Genomic DNA, 19,501 nt, shown 5'->3' on the forward strand with positions numbered 1-19,501 from the left:
TTCCTTTTTAATAAATTTATAAAAATTTCTAAAATTCCGTTTTCACTTTGTCACTTTGTGGTACTGAGTGTAGATAGAGAGGAAAGATTTTAAATAATTGTATCAGGCTGCACCATAAAATTGAAAAAAGTGAAGGTGGTCTGAATACTTTCTGGATGCGCTGTAGTTGTTTTGTCTTCATTTAATTTTAGTTGATTTCCTAAGAATCTGCCAGATTTGTTGCCATGTTCAAAGTTCTTTAGGTGTAATCTTTGCAATTGGAACCTAGTCTGTTTTTCAGTTATTTCCATCCATCCATCATCTATACCCACTTATTCCTAACCAGGGTCACAGAATCTGCTGGAGCCTATCCCAGCTCTCTTTGGGTGAAAGGCAGGGGTACACCCTGGACAGGTCACCAGTCCATCACAGGACTCACACAGTAAATCATTTTCTTTATTGAGTGCAGCAGACAAGAAAGGTCTGCAAATGAAGCATTTTTAATTAGTTTATCCAGTTTTAAAATTCTGAATCTATTTCTCTTAATATTGTAACTGATTTGCTAAAAAGTAGTGTTGGAAGTTTGACACTTCTAGGCCACTCTGTGATTATTCTTTTGTTAAGATTAGAACGAAGTTTTGTTGTTAAGATTTTGGGTTTCTTGTTTTTTCAGTATAAAAGTGTGAGGATCATGAATCAAGTGATTTAAAGCTTTTATCAGCTGGTCTTGTGGGAAGCTTTGACAGAATATAATTTGGTAAAGAGTTTTTGTTTTAACTGTAGTCAAGTCATTGAAACAGAAGTTAGTCCAGTGTTTGTGTTTTTTAAGAGTGTAATTAGGATGAAATATTGATTCCTAAATATCTAATGTTGACATCCTGGTTTTTTGAATCAGCTTTTTCCATGAACTATTCTGTATCTCATGCTCTTCTGAATCAGCAGTGCCCGTGTTCCCTGTGTGCTTGTGTAACAGCTCTTCGTTCCACCTTTTTTCTGCTTGCACAACTGGAAATGTGACAGTGCAGCTTTGTCTCTCTTCCGCCACAAGAACATTAAATTAATAGCAGATTGTGAAGAAGACATCCTTTTCAATCTTTTAGCAATAATAACGGCGGTGTTTCTGCTCGGATTTTCTTCGCTTTTTGCCCGAGGGGCGCTACTGCCGCCAGAGATGCTCTATTTTTAAGAAGAAGGCTCACTCACCTATTAACAGAGAAAATATCTCTTATGTAACGTATGTTTCACTGTATGTTATGTGTCAGACAATAATAATAACCTTTTTTATGTCTGTTGTGCAAGTTCTTTGTTCTTGTTTGAGAGTTTGGCATTGTTCCACCAGGTAAATATTTATTTGTACAACATATAATTAAATGGGTGCATCAACAACAAAAAGAAAAAAAAAAGATTTTAAATAGATTAGTTGCCAATTAAAACATATTTTAAAAAGGTGTGATTGAGAAAGTATTTTGAGTATTTATCAGACAACCAGTTATTTTCTTTTTAATGTCTTGGACCAGTAGGTTAACCAGGAGAGCATCATGCTCATTCAAGTGGTGGAAGTGCTGTGAGTCACACATTATTTTCTATGGGGATAATGAATGGAACTTTTCCTTCTGGAACAAGACACTCCCAAAATAGCTCCTTTGCTTTGTAGCACTATTTATGCTTTCCATGTCTGTGTATCTGCAAGGATGCATGTGACGTAAACTTTCTCATCTGCCCAAGTCTAACAAGGCAGATTTAAAAGGGAAGTGAGGGCTATGAATGGCCATGCCACATTTGTTGAAAAAAAAAAACATTGCTGACCTGCCTTCATTTGGACGGGATTGTTCCCAGAAAATGACAGATAAACAACTTAACCGTGGATACATCAGTTCGGAAGGGCAATACTCAAAGCCAGGACAAAGGCCCTTCACACAAACGAGGTGATTTTTCCATATCGGATGATTCTACGCCGCCTGAGTTATTTCAGGAGATAACAGTGTGTATAAAAGTGAAATCTTCATAGAAGTAAATCTGAAGCTGACCAGGCACTGCACCGCAGAAATTGTACCACAACGCACTAAATATATGACTGAGAGGTTTGAAAACGACGGCCTCGCGATCAGAGTGAGACCTCTTCACTTTCCTCTCCTGTGACGATGTAACAGCCGAGCCGCTGCCGGTCCGTTCTGCTACACTCCTCCCTGCTGGCTGCGTGTGACACACCGTCTCTAACGGAAGACACAACGAGACAGAGAGGGCACATAAACGAACGAACGAACGACACATCTGCACCTGACCTGCACGGACTGTGGATTTTAGGAGCTTACAGAAGAAAAAGTTGAAATCGTAACTGCTGCAACAGGGAGCCGCTCCAGACTGCTGTCCATTTAAAAAGGTAACCAAAACCAAATGAACTGTCTTTTTACGCACTGTAGCCAGATAATAAGCTTGCATTTACGCATGGTGACTAGAGATGTGTGGTGGGAAACAAAACGGATGGTGAACAGAGATCTCATTTTGGTGGTTATTATACACCATCATGGCCATCAGCAGAAACACGGTGAACTGCATCACCTCTCTCCTCAAACTTCAGTCATTCTGATGCTGCTCTTCTGGATGTGGGCTACAGATTTTCATTTATATAATAAAATCTCTTATCAGATTCTGTGAGCCTTGAGCTGAATCAAAGTGGGTTTCGCTGCGCCATTGAACGAAATATTTTTTAGAATATAGAGGGCAGTGATGATGTCTGTGTTAATAAGATGAATATATGTAACATGATCATGCAGTGATCAGGGTTTTGACATCATTACTCCTTGTATAAGTAGACTGTGTCAGCATAGATATCTATGTATGTGTATAACTGCAGTGAGTGTATGGGGACTGCTATTTGTTATTTCAAGTCCCTGCTATGTGGCTCTCCATATCACCTCCAAGTGCATTCTTCTCCAGCATGACATTTCTCCTTCATTCCCTCTCTCTCCATCACACCCACACACACCCATCCACACACACACACACACACACACACAGACAGACACCATAATTTCAGGAGACATTACATTGCCTAATGTCAACCCCTACCCTAACCTTAAACCAATTTGTCACCCTTAAATGTGATTTACATGGAAGGCTGAGTCCCCAAGGTTGGCCACTGTGGGAGTAATACCGGGAGTAAAGCTCAATGAGCTTTACTGGATTTTATTTACAACATAAATCATCCAGGGAATGATTATTATTTTTGCTAAAGAAAATGGGGTGTGAGGCTGTGGAACTATCTCTAGTGAGAGAGAAACAGCCCTTCTGGACACACATGTAATTGTCACCAGTGGTATTTAAGTCTGTTTTTGTCTCTTGCTTGCTCCCACACACACATACATAATATATAGGCACACACTTTTTTCAGTGTTTCCTTGTGTCTGCTATTGACTCCACATTCTTTGGCTGTCACAACTGGGTGTAGCAGTCAGAAAACTAACCAAGTGTGTGTGAGTGTGTGTGAGTGTGTGTGAGTGAGTGTGAGTGAGTGAGTGTGTGAGTGAGTGAGTGAAAGCATTGGTGCATGTGATTGGTCTTCGCTCTTCTTACTCAATATCTGAAAATACTGTATCTGTGCGTTCACTGTATGTAGCTGTGTGTATATGACCATTAGTGACTGATGTGGAGCTTGGCTGCCTTACCTTTAAGAGGACTCATTAATATGTAAAACCTTTCATACCTATTTTTGTTGATATTACATAACTGTAAAAAACCCAGTAGTCATCACCCGTCAACCTCTGCTCACACTGGGGTGCAGTCATGCACTGTCACAATGTGTTAGACAGAAATTTATAACCATTTTATTGGGTGAAGCCCTGTTCTGTTTAAAGATGCAAAAATGATAAAAAATTAATCACTGATGTGAATGTAACGGTAATACAGATCCAATCCATTTTTATAAACAACTGACAGCATAATACTGAAGATACTCTAATAAATTGACAATTATTCTGTTCTATTTGTAAGGACACTGAATTCATAAAAGGAGACAACTCTATACATGCTATTTTATTCAATTATGGGTTATAATTTGGGTTATGCCATGCCATTATGTAAGCTTTGTATGTATTTATGAGATTTATGAGTTTAATGTCCCGAGGTGGGGATTTATGTCAGTAATTGTCTTATTTTTCCTGTTATTTGTGGACTTTCTTTCCATGCTCAGCACCTGATTTTCTCGATTGTTTCCACTTCATTCATCATAATCCCTGTATGAAACCTGATACCAGACCACTTCTCTTCAGTTGTCAGCATGTCATTTATTGTGCTTCTTCAGCCGCTGAGTTCCAGCCAGTTACCTGTTTAAATATTTTCAATATTTAGTGAGCTGCTAAACCTATTTATGAAGTGCATAATTTGAATCAGAAAACAACACAAAAACCTGATTGTTGATCGGTGTATATGAGCTTGTTAGCTTGTTAGCTCTGACCCTGTCCATGCTACACTCACTATTTAGGTGTTGACATTAAGTCTTGTTCCCCTAGGGTTTGTTTTGGGAGCATTTTGTGACCAAATCATGATGAAACTTAAAGAGTACTGGGGGATAATTGGATGAAACTTTCTCTGAAGAAGCTCTCCAGGCCTCATGCTATTAGACACTAAGCTCTATTTAGAATAAATTGAATTATGGTGACTGTTTGACCTTGTTGCATACACTGTATAATAGATTTGTCTTATGTGTTTTAACAAGAGATTTCTTCATCTATTTGTTCATTAGCCTTAGCTCTGCTTTCAGTTGGGAGATACACTGAAAGTCCCTTTGTAGCAACACAGGAGAACATATTCCTATTACGCTGTTGAACATGACCATTTATCCAGACAAGCTGTCTAAGAACACTTTCTTATTTATTTCCTGTTTGCAGTAAAACTGCAGGGAGCAATTGGTGAGGGACTGGGAGAAGTTCTACATACACGCACGCACGCACGCACGCACGCGCGCGCGCGCGCGCACACACACACACACACACACACACACACACACACACACACACACACACACACACACACACACATACATTCCCAGGATGGTTTGACAGGTGAAGAACAATACATTTTCTGCACTAGTGGTGCTGCAGCTAGTGGGCTGTTAGCAGAATACCCTTCAGAAACAGAGGTTACAAAACAGGTTTGGATGTGGTTGCAGACTGTGTTCACCTGTTTGGGGACTGTATGAAGGAAACTACCGCAGTCTCATATATATATGTATAAAAACCTAGAGGTCTGACCACTGTTATACTTTTGAACCCACTTCAAACTCCACAATTCTATATTGGCACAGTGGGAAACACCTGGTAATTATTTTCTACTCCTGCTGGATCCTGACCAGTTCCACTGGCACACTGCATAGGCTGCATACCACAATTATTGAGCTTATAATACTAACACTATTCCTCCTACTGCTGTATCAGCTTTACCGCTGCTCTGACAGCAGCTACTACTGTCCCTGCTGATCTGCTACTGCCACTTAACACTGCTCTTCTACAACTCCAGCCACCAAAACTACCATCACTAATAATACTAGTGCCTTTTTGCAGTACTGCTCCTAATAGTACACAATAGTAAAAGAACTGGTACTGCAACTGCTTCTCCTAATGCTACTATTACTATTTTCATTGTAGCAGCACTACTGCTGCTACTTCTACTACTAATGTCCTGCATTAGTACTGCTAAATACTGTCACTGCCTTACCACCATTACCAAGCTGCTTGTGTCATATTGCAGTATTCTTACTGTTATTCCTTTATAGTATTACTACTGTTACTACTAGTACATCCTCTGGCGTTACAATAAATGCATCTACTCATGTTCATATTCCTTGTAGAACTGCTGCAATTGCTGCTATATAGCCCAAAATATTGCTAATAGTATTTTCATGGGCACATAACTAACAGAAATGACTTCAAGCTAATTTGGTATACATTCAGTGGTGGAATTTTGCTAAAATGTAACTAGAAAATGCTGTATTAAAAGCATACATGTTTGTAGGTGTGGTTTTGGTCAGAAAAGGAAGGATTAGGAAGTTGAATAAGAATAAGAATAAGAAAACCTTTATTTGTCCCGCAATGGGGAAATTGCATTGTTGCAACAGTAAGTACAGTACACAGCAGAGAGCCAGAAGTAGCAAGATGTGAGATAAATAGGAAATTAAAAATATTAAAAAAGTACTAAGTGGAATAGAACTATGAAGCTACAAAGACTATAAGTATATATAGTTGTGGCTTCAAGAGTTTGAAGGCTGGTTAGATGCCAAAACACAGTATTTTGTAATAGCAAATGACCAGATTTCCCAACTCTGAAAAGCTGGAAATTTGTCACTAGGACTGGTGTTGCTACTTCAATTGATAGAATCATTACTGCTGTATGTACTGGTAATATTTTACTTAGGTTGGCATGGTGAAGCAGTGTTTAACATTGTTGCTTCCCAGCAAGAAGGCCTTGGGTTCCAACCCTGTTTGACCTGGAGTTTGCATTTTCTCCATGGCAGGTTAGGTTTATTGTGCCTGTTTGTACTCTCTACCTGTGAATGTGACTCTTAACTGGTTGACTATGTGTTGGTTGACTATGTGTAAGATAAGTGAGTGTGTACCTGTACCACACCCAATGTCAGTAAGTATATCACTGTATATTCTGATCATCCTCACTAGTAAAAGAAAATCACTTTTGACTCATCAAACTCACCATTATGTGATACATTAGATAAGATGAGATAAGTTTTATTAATCCCTGAAGGTAAATTGAACTGAGAAATAATAAAATTAATTAAAAAAATTCGGCAACCTCAACTGTGTGATGACATCATCATCAGCATAATTTGATTGATAACTAAATGCTTTATAGTAAACCACTAGTTTAACTGAATCTGTTGATTTATCCAAATCAGGTGGTAGCTGAACAGCTTGTGCATCAAAGTGTAAATTAGTACCTCAAAGACAAGAAGTAACAATTCCTAAAAGCACACTACATAATCATGAAGCTGCTTGCAGCAGCACTGGTCAAGGGATAACAGCTCCTATGGGATGTAACTATAACCCTTGAAGTTCTCAATGCGGGCACTTTGCCTGAAAGAGACCCTCTCAATGACAGCTGGCCTTCAAAATGTTATTGTGAAGCCTTTATTCCTAAGTCCTTTTGAGAACTTATTTTTACCTTGATTTGCTGGCCCATTCAGGCACACAGAATTTCATAGAATAACAATTATTAAGCCTCTCTGAAACACCTGCTACATAGGGAAGGACCAGGTTTTTCCTCTGTGGATCTTGAGGCTCAGCTGTGTCTCTTGTTTGATATGGATGTTGCCTTGTTGAAAGTCCACTTAGGGTAGCCACAGGTTTTGAGGGCTGTCTTCAAGTGTGTGACCTCCTTTCTCCTACCTCCATAGAGGTAGGGACGTTCTTTGCTCTGCGGCCTAAAGTCCTAATGACCTCTAGTTTGTGTTGCAGTGGGTGATGGGAGTCAAAATGAAGGTATTGGTCTGTGTGTGTGGGTTTCTTGTAGACTTCTGTTTCTAAGTTACCATCAGACCCAATGATGACTAACAGTTCAAAAAGGCTAGCCTGTTTTCTTTGTTGTCCTCTCTGGTGAATTTGATGTTTGCATCTACTGCATTAATGTGATCTGTGAAGGCTTGAACTTCCTGCATCTTGATTTCCCCCCAGGTGTTATGCACATATCTGAACCAATGGGTCAGTGCCATCCCTGTCAAGGAGCTGAGAGCTTTATTTTACACTTCTTCCATGTAAAATTCACCTCTGTATTAGAAGTATGTGGTGTTCAGACCAAGGTCCAATAGCAGGCACATTTGGTCTGGGTTAAGGCTGCACCTGGTAGAGAGGATGCTGTCCTCTTTTAGTGGTGGGGATGCTATCCAGTTTTAGATGTTTGACTTTGGAAGCAAATTTCTCTGAATTCCGGATGCGGTGGTCCGTGTGAACTACCAGTGGTGCTAAGATGGTGGCAAGGTGTTTGGCAATGTTATATGTCACTGAGTTTATGCTGCTGACGATGGGCCTGAGGGAGGCTCCTTCTTTGTGTATCTTAGGGAGCCCATACAGAAAGGGGGTGGTCTCCTCTGGACACCCCCACACAGACACAGAGAGAACATGCACTTTACACAGAAAAACCCCAGGTTGATAATTAACTTTTTTTAATTTAGCATTTGCTGTAGACTTAAATTATTATCCCTCCAAGAGAAAATCCATATCCTAGATTTTTTTATTTATTCAGCCCTTTAATCTTCATGTACTGTTCAGTATGTTTTCATCTACCAAGGGTCATTTTTCACTCCTAATTTGGCCATAACTTTCACTGTATTTCAGCAAATGGAATGATTTTTGGTGATAAACCTTAATTTGACATAATATAACTTTTTTTGCATAAATCTGTTAATCAACTTCAGTTCTGATCAAAACTACTAAATGTTTAAAAAAATCCAGGATTTTAACCCTCAGGTCGATGAACGCGCCGGCGCGTTTTGTGGCATCTCCTCCTGATAACGCAGAAACAAACTTCTCCAGAATTACTCCACCAATTTTGATCGTACAGATAAAAGCAATATATCATTTGAATCTGTAAAGGGTCTGGTTTGATTTTTATACACTCATAATAACAACAAAATGCTGTGCTTTTGTCAAAGAAAGCAGATAGGGTGCGCTCTCTGTCTTCTCTGTCTGTCATCTCTCAGACACATAAATAAAACAACCTGAATCTCAGCGAATACTTGCCTCATAAAAATAAGAAATATATGGCTAGAAACCTTGAAATGTCATCTTTAAAATGACCATAAGGAGTGGTACGTTTTCTCCTGTCTCAGCTCATTAAAGCTAATGTGATCCCACCTCGCACTGAGTGCACTGTTCATATGGAAATAATCTGGGGTGAACCAGGTAATTATGTGCACGCCCCCGAGAAATGACATAAAACGACAAATTTCATCATAGAATATACTCACTTTTTCTGTGCGTTTGGATGATGGTGTGTTACGCACGCGAAGAAGCACTTCTTATATTCCACACAGACAAACAGTTTAGTTTGTCAGAGTAAAAACACTGATTTTAGCTCAAATGACGAACGTTTGGCTCCGCATTGTTTTGTATTGTGCTGCACTAATCCCCTCCCATCTACATTGACAGAAAGGCTTATTATGCGTGTCTTTGTTTGGTCGTTCAGTGCGTCTTTTGTGTTCTCAGGTAAATCACATGACTATTCATCCTCAGACACACCTTCTTGCATATGGCCTTTCTGGACAAAAAGTGTCTTAGAAAATTTAAATCAGTGTATTGTTTACTGTGAATGAGTGAACAAGATGACTTTCACATCATTGTGAAGTAAACACAACTACAACATGCAGTTCTCCAAAGTCTTGTGAACCAATGTTCTGTATGTGTTTTATGGTCTTATTTCAGTGACTTAAAAATTTTAGTTTTTCATGCTCAAAGAATTTCTGACCTCTTTAGCAACATTACAAGAACAGACTTGTTTATTTATATCTACAATACCTGAACTGGAAAGACTATATCTAACAAATTATTTTGCTAACTTTATTCTTTCTTTCAGTCACACCTGCTGTTTCTATCCATCGTTTTTAAGACTTTTCTCAGTGAGGTGAACAGAATGCTCCAAACGAGCACCGGGTAAAGTTTTGAAATACATATGAGGTTTGCCACACTTTTTCCTTGGGGAGGCAGTTTTATTTGAACAGAGTAAAATCAACAAGATTGTTGCTTGTTCTGTGGGTGCACCTAAGAAGATTGTCAAGGATTACTTAAAAACATTTTAACGCACAATGCCCTGTGTTCTGAACAAATGCAGATTAACTTCAAATTTAGATATAATTGTTTAAATGTACACACTTTATTTATTGTTAATATCACAAATTTAATCATGCTACAATTGCATCGTCTCGGATTCATTTTTCTCCTGCTCCTGTTCCTTCCACCCCATCTAGTGCATGTGTGAGGTGTGGTTTTAGCTAGAACTTTGGTGCTCAGTCCTAGAAGAAACACTGTCAGATAAAAGAATAAGAAGCTTCTCCTGATATATAGTAATTTCCCTTCTAACAGTAGGACCTAGACTGATATGTTACTGCTTTTAGGAGGATTTAAAGTAAAAAAATAAATAAAAGAAACAAATAACACATTTCTAATGAAATTTTCAACGAGTAACTGATTACAGTTTTCAAGTAACTTGCTCAGTGCTGTTAAAGTGTGTGAGCCTCATGTCCAAATATTTTAAAATCAGAAACAATCTGATCCACTTCCCATCTGAAAGATGTTGGATGTCAGGTGTATAAACTGAGCATGCCACCAGTGGCTGTGACACAGCTTATTTGTCACAGAGGACAGGCAGAACGAGCAGACAGCTGTAGGAAATTTTCCTGGCTGACATGAAAATCAATGCAGTGGTTGTAGAGATGCCACTCCTAAATCTACACTCTCCAGAGATATGTGTGTGTGTCTGTTTGTTTGTTTGTCTGAGAGATCATTATACTTTCATCATTACTCTCCTCCTCTCAGTGACCTTGCTTTGGGTCTGGGTGCTTCTTTATCTTCCATTTATGTGTTTCTTCTCATCTTTCACACAGAAGATGTGAGTCATGTATGTGTGTGAAAGACCATGTGTGTACATCTGAGTATGTTAGACACACAAGCACAATGCTTGATGAGAAGGGATGTGCCAAGAAACTGAGGAAATGATTACACACACACACACACAAAGGAAGGTGTTTGCGTTTGCGTAACAGTTTGCGTTAACTGTAGTCAGTATACTATATGTGTGTATATGTAATCATAATTATTCTCTAAATACAAATGCTATTTATAATTTAATAAAATGACATGGGCACACTAAATTAAAACTTCATTAAATATAATTGCAAAAGTGATTAGCACTGTTGCCTCACAGTTTGCATGTTCTCCCTGTGCTTGTGTGGGTTTTCTTCAAGTACTCCAGTTTCTGCCCACGGGTCAAAAACATGTATGTCAGGTTGATTGGTGACTCTAAATTGCCCATAGGAGTGAGTGTGAGTGTGTGAGGTTGCTTGTGTCTATGTGGCCCTGTGATGGACTGGTGACCTGTCCAGGGTGTACCCCTGCCTTTCACCCAAAGAGAGCTGGGATAGGCTCCAACAGGATGGACTTAGTTTGCTTAGAGATGGACAGCCCATGTTCCTCAAGGGCAGCCCTGCTTGTTTTTTTTGGCTGCACTGTATACATACACACCTTGTCATTTAATTGTCGTACTTTTGACCGAGTAGCTGATGAAGGAATGTTTGCTTCCCCTAGTGGCCACTACACATGCAATTTCCAACAGAACTCCAGGACCTGGTTTATTAAGACTATAAGATTATTATAAAGTTCCTTTTACCACCAGTAACAAAACTTGTAGCCAGGCTGAAATTAAAAGTATAAATCACTTTCAGCAAAAACAGCCTTGTTGAACAGAACATATGTAATCAAGAAATCACTTAAATAGGACCTGCCTGACAAAGTGAAGTAGACCAAAAGATCATCAAAAGCTAGACATCATGCTGAGATCCAAAGAAATTCAAAAACAAATGAGAAAGTAATTGAGCTCTATCAGTCTGGAAAAGGTTATAAAGCCATTCCTAAAGCTTTGGGACTGTAGCGAACTACAGTGAGAGCCATTATCTACAAATGGCAAAAACATGGAACAGTGGAGAACCTTCCCATGAGTGGCCAGCCGACCAAAATTACCCCAAGAGCTCAGCAACGACTCATCCAGGAGGTCACAAAAGACCCCACAACAACATCCAAAAAACTGCAGGTCTCACTTGCCTCAGTTGAGGTCACTGCTCATGACTCCACCATAAGAAAGAGACTGGACAAATATGGTCCATAGAGTTCCAAGACAAAAATACCGCTGCTGAGCAAAAATAACATAAAGGCTCGTCTCAGTTTTGCCAGAAAACATCTTGATGATCCCCAAGACTTTCCCAAGGGAAAATACTCTGTGGACTGATGAGACAAAAGTTGAACTTTTTGGAAGTTGTGTCCCATTACGTCTGGCGTAAAAGTAACACCGCATTTCAGAAAAAGAACATCATACCAACAGTAAAATATGGTATATGGTAGTGTGATGGTCTGGGGCTGTTTTGCTGCTTCAGGACCTGGAAGACTTGCTGTGATAAATGGAACCATGAATTCTTGTGTCTCCTTCTCTGAAGGAGAATGTCCAGCCATCTGTTTATGACCTCAAGCTGAAAGCGAACTTGAGTTCTGCAGCAGGACAATGATCCAAAACACACCAGCAAGTCCACCTTTGAATGGCTGAAGAAAAACAAAATGAAGACTTTGGAGTGGCCTATTCAAAGTCTTGACCTGAATCCGAATGAAATGCTATGGCATGACCTTAAAAAGGCAGTTCATGCTCAAAAACCCTCCAGTGTGGCTGAATTACAACAATTCTGCAAAGATGAGTGGGCCAGAATTCCTCCACAGTGCTGTAACAGACTCATTGCAAGTTATCGCAAACGCTTAATTGCAGTTGTTGCTGCTAAGGGTGGCCCAACCACTTATTAGGTTTAGGGGGCAAACACTTTTTCACACAGGGCCATATAGTTTTGGATTTTGTTTTCCCTTAATAATAAAAACCTTCATTTAAAAACTGCATGACTGCATTCGTCCCCTGCATCGGGCTTCTGTTGCCTGAGATATTCACTAAGTATTCCATCGCTTGGGGCCATCTTCCAACTCATGGATCTTGGCCGTTTCATCTTGGATGGTGGCTCTGACGCTCACCAGTCCCCGGCCTCCTTCCTTCCTCTAAGCGTACAGTCTCAGGATGCTGGATTTGGGGTGAAGTCCTCCATGCATTGTGAGGAGCTTCCTTGTCTTGACATCAGTGGCTTCTATGTCCTCTTTTGGCCAGCTTATTATGCCAGCGGGGTATCTGATGACCGGCAGGGCATAGGTGTTGATGGCTTGGACCTTGTTCTTCCCATTTAGCTGACTTCTTAGGACTTGCCTTACTCTCTGTAGGTATTTGGCTGTGGCTGCTTTCCTTGCGGCTTCTTCTTGGTTCCCATTTGCCTGTGGGATTCCAAGGTACTTGTAGCTCCCCTCAACATCCGCTATGCTGCCTTCTGGGAGTTCAACTCCTTCAGTCCTGACAACTTTCCCTCTCTTTGTTATCATTCGACCACACTTGTCCAGTCCGAATGACATTCCAATGTCGTTGCTGTATATCCTGGTGGTATGGGTCAGTGAGTCGATGTCTCGTTCAGTCCTGGCATACAGCTTGATGTCATCCATGTACAAGAGGTGGCTGATGGTTGCCCCATTTCGCAGTCGGTATCCAAAGCCCGTCTTAGCGATGATCTGGCTGAGGGGGTTCAGGCCTATGCAGAACAGCAGCGGGGACAGAGCATCTCCTTGGTAGATGCCACACTTGATGGAGACTTGTGCTATCGGCTTGAGGTTGGCTACTAGGGTTGTTTTCCACAGTCCCATTGAGTTCCTTATGAAGGTTCTTAGGGTCCTATTGATGTTGTACAGCTCCAGGCATTCCAGGATCCATGTGTGAGGCATTGAGTCGTAGGCTTTCTTGTAGTCAATCCAGGCGGTGCACAGGTTGGTCTGCCTGGTCTTACAGTCTCGAGCGACCGCTTTATCCACCAGTAGTTGGTGTATTGCTCCCCTGGTGTCCTTACCTATTCCTTTCTCGGTCCCGCTCATGTATTGAGCCATGTGCCTACTCATCTTAGCCGCTATGATGCCCGACAGGAGCTTCCAGGTTGTGCAGAGGCAGGTTATCGGACGGTAGTTGGATGGGACTGCTCCCTTTTGGGGGTCCTTCAGGATCAGGAATGTCCTGCCTTCAGTTAGCCACTCTGGGTGAGTCCCATCCATTAGCAGCTGGTTCATTTGAGCTGCCAGGTGTTCATGGAGGGCAGTTAGCTTCTTTAGCCAGTAGGTGTGGATCATGTCAGGCCCCGGTGCTGTCCATTTCTTCATGTTGGAGACCCTTTCTCGGATATCTGCCGTTGCAATGGTTACTGGTTCTTGTTAAGGGAGGTTGCTGTGGTCTGCTCTCAGGTCTGCCAGCCACTGGGCATTGGTGTTATGTGATGCCTCCCTCTCCCATATGTCTTTCCAGTATTGTTCAGTCTCCAGCCTTGGTGGGTCTGCCCTTGTGTTACTGCCCTCCCACTGAGAGTACACCTTGGATGGTTCGGTGGAGAACATCCTGTTTATTCTCCGTGCTTCTATTTCTCTGGTGTACCTCTTCAGGCGTGTGGCCAGGGCTGTGAGTCGTTGTTTGGCAGTCTCCAGGGCCTCTGGTATGGACAGCCTGCTGTATTTCTTACCCAGCTTCATCCCCCTTCTCTGCAGTTCTGATAGTTGGCTGACTTCTCTCCGTGTTGCCCTTATTTTTGCCTCTAACCTCCTTCTCCATGCAGGGTACTGCTCCTTGGTGGTGGAATGTATTCTGTGGCCAAGCATCTCAAGGATCACTGTTGCCGTGGTGTATATCAGCTTGTTGGTCTCGGTGATGGTCACAGTGGGGATTGTTCGTAATGCTGCATTCACATCTTCTAGTAGACTTTCAGAGAGTACTTCACTTAGTCTTGGTAACCGGCTGCGGAGGTTCCAGGTGTCCATCTTGCCTACGATCTTCACTCTCAGGTCAGCTGCTCTTGTGTTGAGCGTGTCGGGGTTTGTCATTGGGGCTTGATACCCAATCTCGGGTGGGGGTGGTGTTGTTTCCCCCCTGACCTGGCGTCCTGGCTCCCCCTTGCCATAGCATTTGTGTTGTATTTCTTCAATCTCTAGTTGTGATAGCAGCTGCCATTTGCGGATGTTGGAACACTGAGCTACTAGATGCTTTGGCCCTAGTGTGGATGGTGGGTTTCGGAGTTTCCATAGGTCCCACATCCTCTTCATGTAGCCCCTATCGCTGGGGTTACTTATGTAGTAGCATTCCAACAGTTCTCTGTTATCAGCCCTCGTCCACGAGTGTCTTGTTCCAGTAGCCCATTTCTCATCAGGTTGCCCTGGTCCCCTAGCACCTGACGCGGACCTTGTTGACCCAGGCGACGTCCGAGCCAGTATGACTCCAGTATTTGTATCGCTCATTTGTGATGATGAGGTAGGCTAGTACCGTTAAGGACCTTGCCTAAGGGCCCACACTGGTGATGCCCTGGTCGGGATTCGAACCCCCGACCATTTGGTCTACCCGCACCGAAGTCATATATATATATATATATATATATATATATATATATATATATATATATGTTGCATTTATTGAACAAAACAATGAATTCTCTTTAACAGATCGACCCCGGATCCGATCCGAAAGTTGTATGTCCAGATAATTACCAGATAATTAATTACACAAACTTGAATACAGTCTAACAAATTTTATATCTAATAAAAGCTTAAAGTCTCACGATTCTAATGGTATCAAGCAATTTAGGATCGAATAATCACAGCGACTACAGTTTCTTAATATTTAACAAAAGTACAAATACAGTACAATACGCTGCTTCTTACCTTTCTGTTGTGTAACTTCATACGTGTACTCAAACATGGAGTGTCGTATATCGTTTTGTTCGTTAGAATCCATAGAACAAAGTGCACCCATGTTTTAAATTGTGTTCATAAATCCATCGTCCTCCTCATAAAAAGCTGTAATCCGCTTCGTTTTACGGTTGATTTCGCCATTTATTCAATAAAGTTTGACATAGCAAGCTTCTGTGAATCACATGAGCCCTCAATCGAACATGTTTGTTACGTTTTTCAGTGTAACTAACCCTAAAACGAATAGAATTCGCAATTCGCACCCTCTGAGCAAATCCCAGTCAGGGGGCATAGACTAACTTCGATTGACAGTAGAATCAGCCAGCTGCATTGTCGTCAATGATGACTGACACATCTTGTAGCCAATGATGAGACCTTTCCAACAGTATATGATACGTTATGTCAGATGACGCAACAGTGGGCTTTAAATAGCCCCCTCCGTTACTGTAAATGTTGCCTTGACAACGCTGGGCAAGCAGCGCTCGACGCTAGAGGGGGAGGGGAGTCGTGTTTCACAATTTACAGCGCACCGATAGAAAACTGGGAAGCTTTTGCTTCAAACGACACTAAGGTCATCACTCTTAAAATGTAAGAACAACAGCTAGTTTAATTTGGGTATGTGTTTTTCAGCCGTGTGCCGAAAAAAGGGGCGGGGTACCTAACAGGTGAAAACAAATAATATAAAATATATTCAAATGTATAAGTAGCATTGCTACATGCTATGTATACATGCTATTTATACTCTTCAGCATTTCACGGAAGAGTGTGTCTTTAATTGATGACTGTACAGCGAAGAATGTTGTGGGGGTTGTTCGTTGTTCTCTGTGTTTTTTTTTTTATTAGTTAGTCATATGTTGGTCTGTGTTTAAATTTTAGATGCTCCCAACACCACCGCGTAGCAAACTTGTACACAATATGTTTTCAACTAATTGCCCAATTGCACAGCCTTAAGAGCGTGCATATCATGAATGCCTGGTCTTGTTTGTTTTCTGAGAATCTACTGCACCTACTGGTAACTTGTTTGCCATGTAGCAGTAAAAAATATACTAAAAACCTGGATTATTCTGGTTAGTCACATTGTACTGTTATTATTTTGAACAATACTGTATAGGAAGCATCTGATGAATGTTATCTCTAATAGTTGTGATTTTATTTGTAAAGAAACTCATAAATTCATCACTGCTGAGAGCTAAGGGAACACTGGGCTCAACAGAGCTGTGACTTTTTGTCAGCCCAGCTACAGTGCTGAAAAGAAACCTGGGATTGTTCTTATTTTCCTCTATTAGTGATGGATAGTATGCAGTTCTGGCTTTACAGAGAGCTGTTTTATATGTTAATAGTCTGTTTTTCCATGCTAGATAAAATTCCTCTACATTTGTGGAACTCAAATTCATGATTCCTGCTTTAAGGTACGAATATGTAAATTATACCATGGGGCTATATGTGTCAGGTTATATGTACAGTATATGATGTAAAAAATAAAATAAAAAAAAAACAAAACAGAAAAACTAAATTAAGATATGATGTAAAAAATTAAATGTGTACCTAGAAAGTATTGTGGATTTTATATGTAGTGTTTCAAGCAGTGAGGCTACAGCACTGTCAACAATATGATCAATTCACATCATCTCATGTTCACAAATAAAGCCAGATTTGCTCCGTTGTAGTAAAAGGAGGTCATCGCTTGTGTCAGTTCCTCTGCCACAGTAACAATGAGATGTGATTAAGTTAAATAGAAAATATATTGTAAAAATATATCAAAATTTCTGGATGTACAAAACTTTGCTGTTCAGGCGCCAATTCTAGAATGTGTTACACAGCTCAGCGTTATTAAAGGCCTTCACACACCAGGAATGACGTGAATAAATGTCACGAAAAAGTAAAAATTTCGGAGGCGAATTAAACACACCACAGATGTTCACATCAAATGTGCGCATTTTACATACATCAATAGTTTGTCGATGTGAAATGGTCTATTGACATGTTATTGGTTTGAAAAATATTGACGCGTGAAGGAAATTCGCCTCTGTTGCGTAAAGGCCTTAAGTGTTTACAGACTTCCAAGGAATTTGCATGGTTCTTTCTCCCCGAGTATCATCTCCTGACAACTTAACCAGTGTATATGTGGAGCTCTGCCACATTTTGGTGGAGAGAGCGTTAATTTCATAATTTAGGATTTTTATATAATGCTCTTACTTCTACTCCTCAAAGTAGAAACCCTAACCCCAACAATGTATCATCCTAAGAATTTTTGGCTAGGTGGCAGTGCTTTCCAGCTCTAAAACACTAACACAGACCCAGAGCTCCATGTCATAAGAATGATTAGAAAAAGTGGATGCCCACACCATTAATAGCCCTCTTCAGTTTCTCTAATTAATACGTAATAAGAATTTGCATATGTAACTTCAGTAAGGTGTTCCATGAATTAGAAATATGTATATAACAAAACAATAGTTATGTAAAAGTCACAAAGAAATTGGTAAGTATGGAAACAACACTTTTAGTATTCAAAACAAAGCTCCTATTGGTGTTTTCTGTAGTATACAGTGGGTACGGAAAGCATTCACACCCCTTTAAATTTTTCACTCTTTGTGTCATTGCAGCCTTTTGGTGGAGAGAGCCTTTTGCCAAAATCAAAAAAGTTCATTTTATTTCTCATTAATGTACACTCATCTTGACAGTACACTCATCTAATGTACACTCATCTTGACAGAAAAAAACAGAAATGTAGAAATTTTTGCAAATTTATTAAAAAAGAAAAACTGAAATATCACATGGTCATAAGTATTCAGACCTTTTGCGGTGACACTCATATTTAACTCACATGCTGTCCATTTCTTTTGATCCTCCTTGAGATGGTTCTGCTCCTTCATTGGAGTCCAGCTGTGTTTAATTAAACTGATTGGACTTGATTAGGAAAGGCACACACCTGTGAGACCTTACAGCTCACAGTGCATGTCAGAGCAAATGAGAATCATGAGGTCGAAGGAACTGCCCAAGGAGCTCAGAGAATGAATCGTGGCAAGGCACAGATCTGGCCAAGGTTACAAAAGAATTTCTGCAGCACTCAAGGTTCCTAAGAGCACAGTGGCCTCCATAATCCTCAAATGGAAAAAGTTTGGGACGACCAGAACTCTTCCTAGACCTGGCCGTCCAGCCAAACTGAGCAATAGTGGGAGAAGAGCCTTGGTGAGAGAGGTAAAGAAGAACCCAAAGATCACTGTGGCTGAGCTCCAGAGATGCAGTAGGGAGATGGGAGAAAGTTCCACAAAGTCAACTATCACTGCAGCCCTCCACCAGTCGGGGCTTTATGGCAGAGTGACCCGACGGAAGCCTCTCCTCAGTGCAAGACACATGAAAGCCTGCATAGAGTTTGCCAAAAAACACATGAAGGACTCCCAGACTATGAGAAATAAGATTCTCTGGTCTGATGAGACCAAGATTGAACTTTTTGGCGTTAATTGTAAGCGGTATGTGTGGAGAAAACCAGGCACTGCTCATCACTGCCCAATACAATCCCTACAGTGAAACATGGTGGTGGGAGCATCATGTTGTGGGGGTGTTTTTCAGCTGCAGGGACAGGACGACTGGTTGCAATTGAAGGAAAGATGAATGCGGCCAAGTACAGAGATATCCTGGAAGAAAACCTCCTCCAGAGTGCTCAGGACCTCAGACTGGGCCGAAGGTTCATCTTTCAACAGGACAACGACCCTAAGCACACAGCTAAAATAACAAAGGAGTGGCTTCGGAACAACTCTGTGACTGTTCTTGACTAGCCCAGCCAGAGCCCTGACCTAAACCCAATTGAGCATCTCTGGAGAGACATGAAAATGGCTGTCCACCAACGTTCACCATCCAACCTGACAGAACTGGAGAGGATCTGCAAGGAAGAATGGCAGAGGATCCCCAAATCCAGGTGTGAAAAACTTGTTGCACCATTCCCAAGAAGACTCATGGCT

At 40.9% G+C, this 19,501-nt stretch overlaps 1 protein-coding gene across 1 annotated transcript in view; it reads left to right on the forward strand.

Annotated features, from left to right (window-relative positions):
* The first annotated feature begins 2,224 nt into the window (after positions 1–2,224).
* LOC113140790 (junction plakoglobin-like) overlaps positions 2,225–19,501 on the forward strand; it is a 233,732-nt gene continuing 216,455 nt past the window's right edge. The window contains exon 1 of the mRNA XM_026324791.1: positions 2,225–2,359. The gene's annotated coding sequence lies outside the window, so the exon portion shown is untranslated. The remainder of the gene's footprint in view (positions 2,360–19,501) is intronic.

Source organism: Mastacembelus armatus, chromosome 8 (genome assembly GCF_900324485.2).
Source record: "Mastacembelus armatus chromosome 8, fMasArm1.2, whole genome shotgun sequence".
NCBI lineage: Eukaryota > Metazoa > Chordata > Actinopteri > Synbranchiformes > Mastacembelidae > Mastacembelus > Mastacembelus armatus.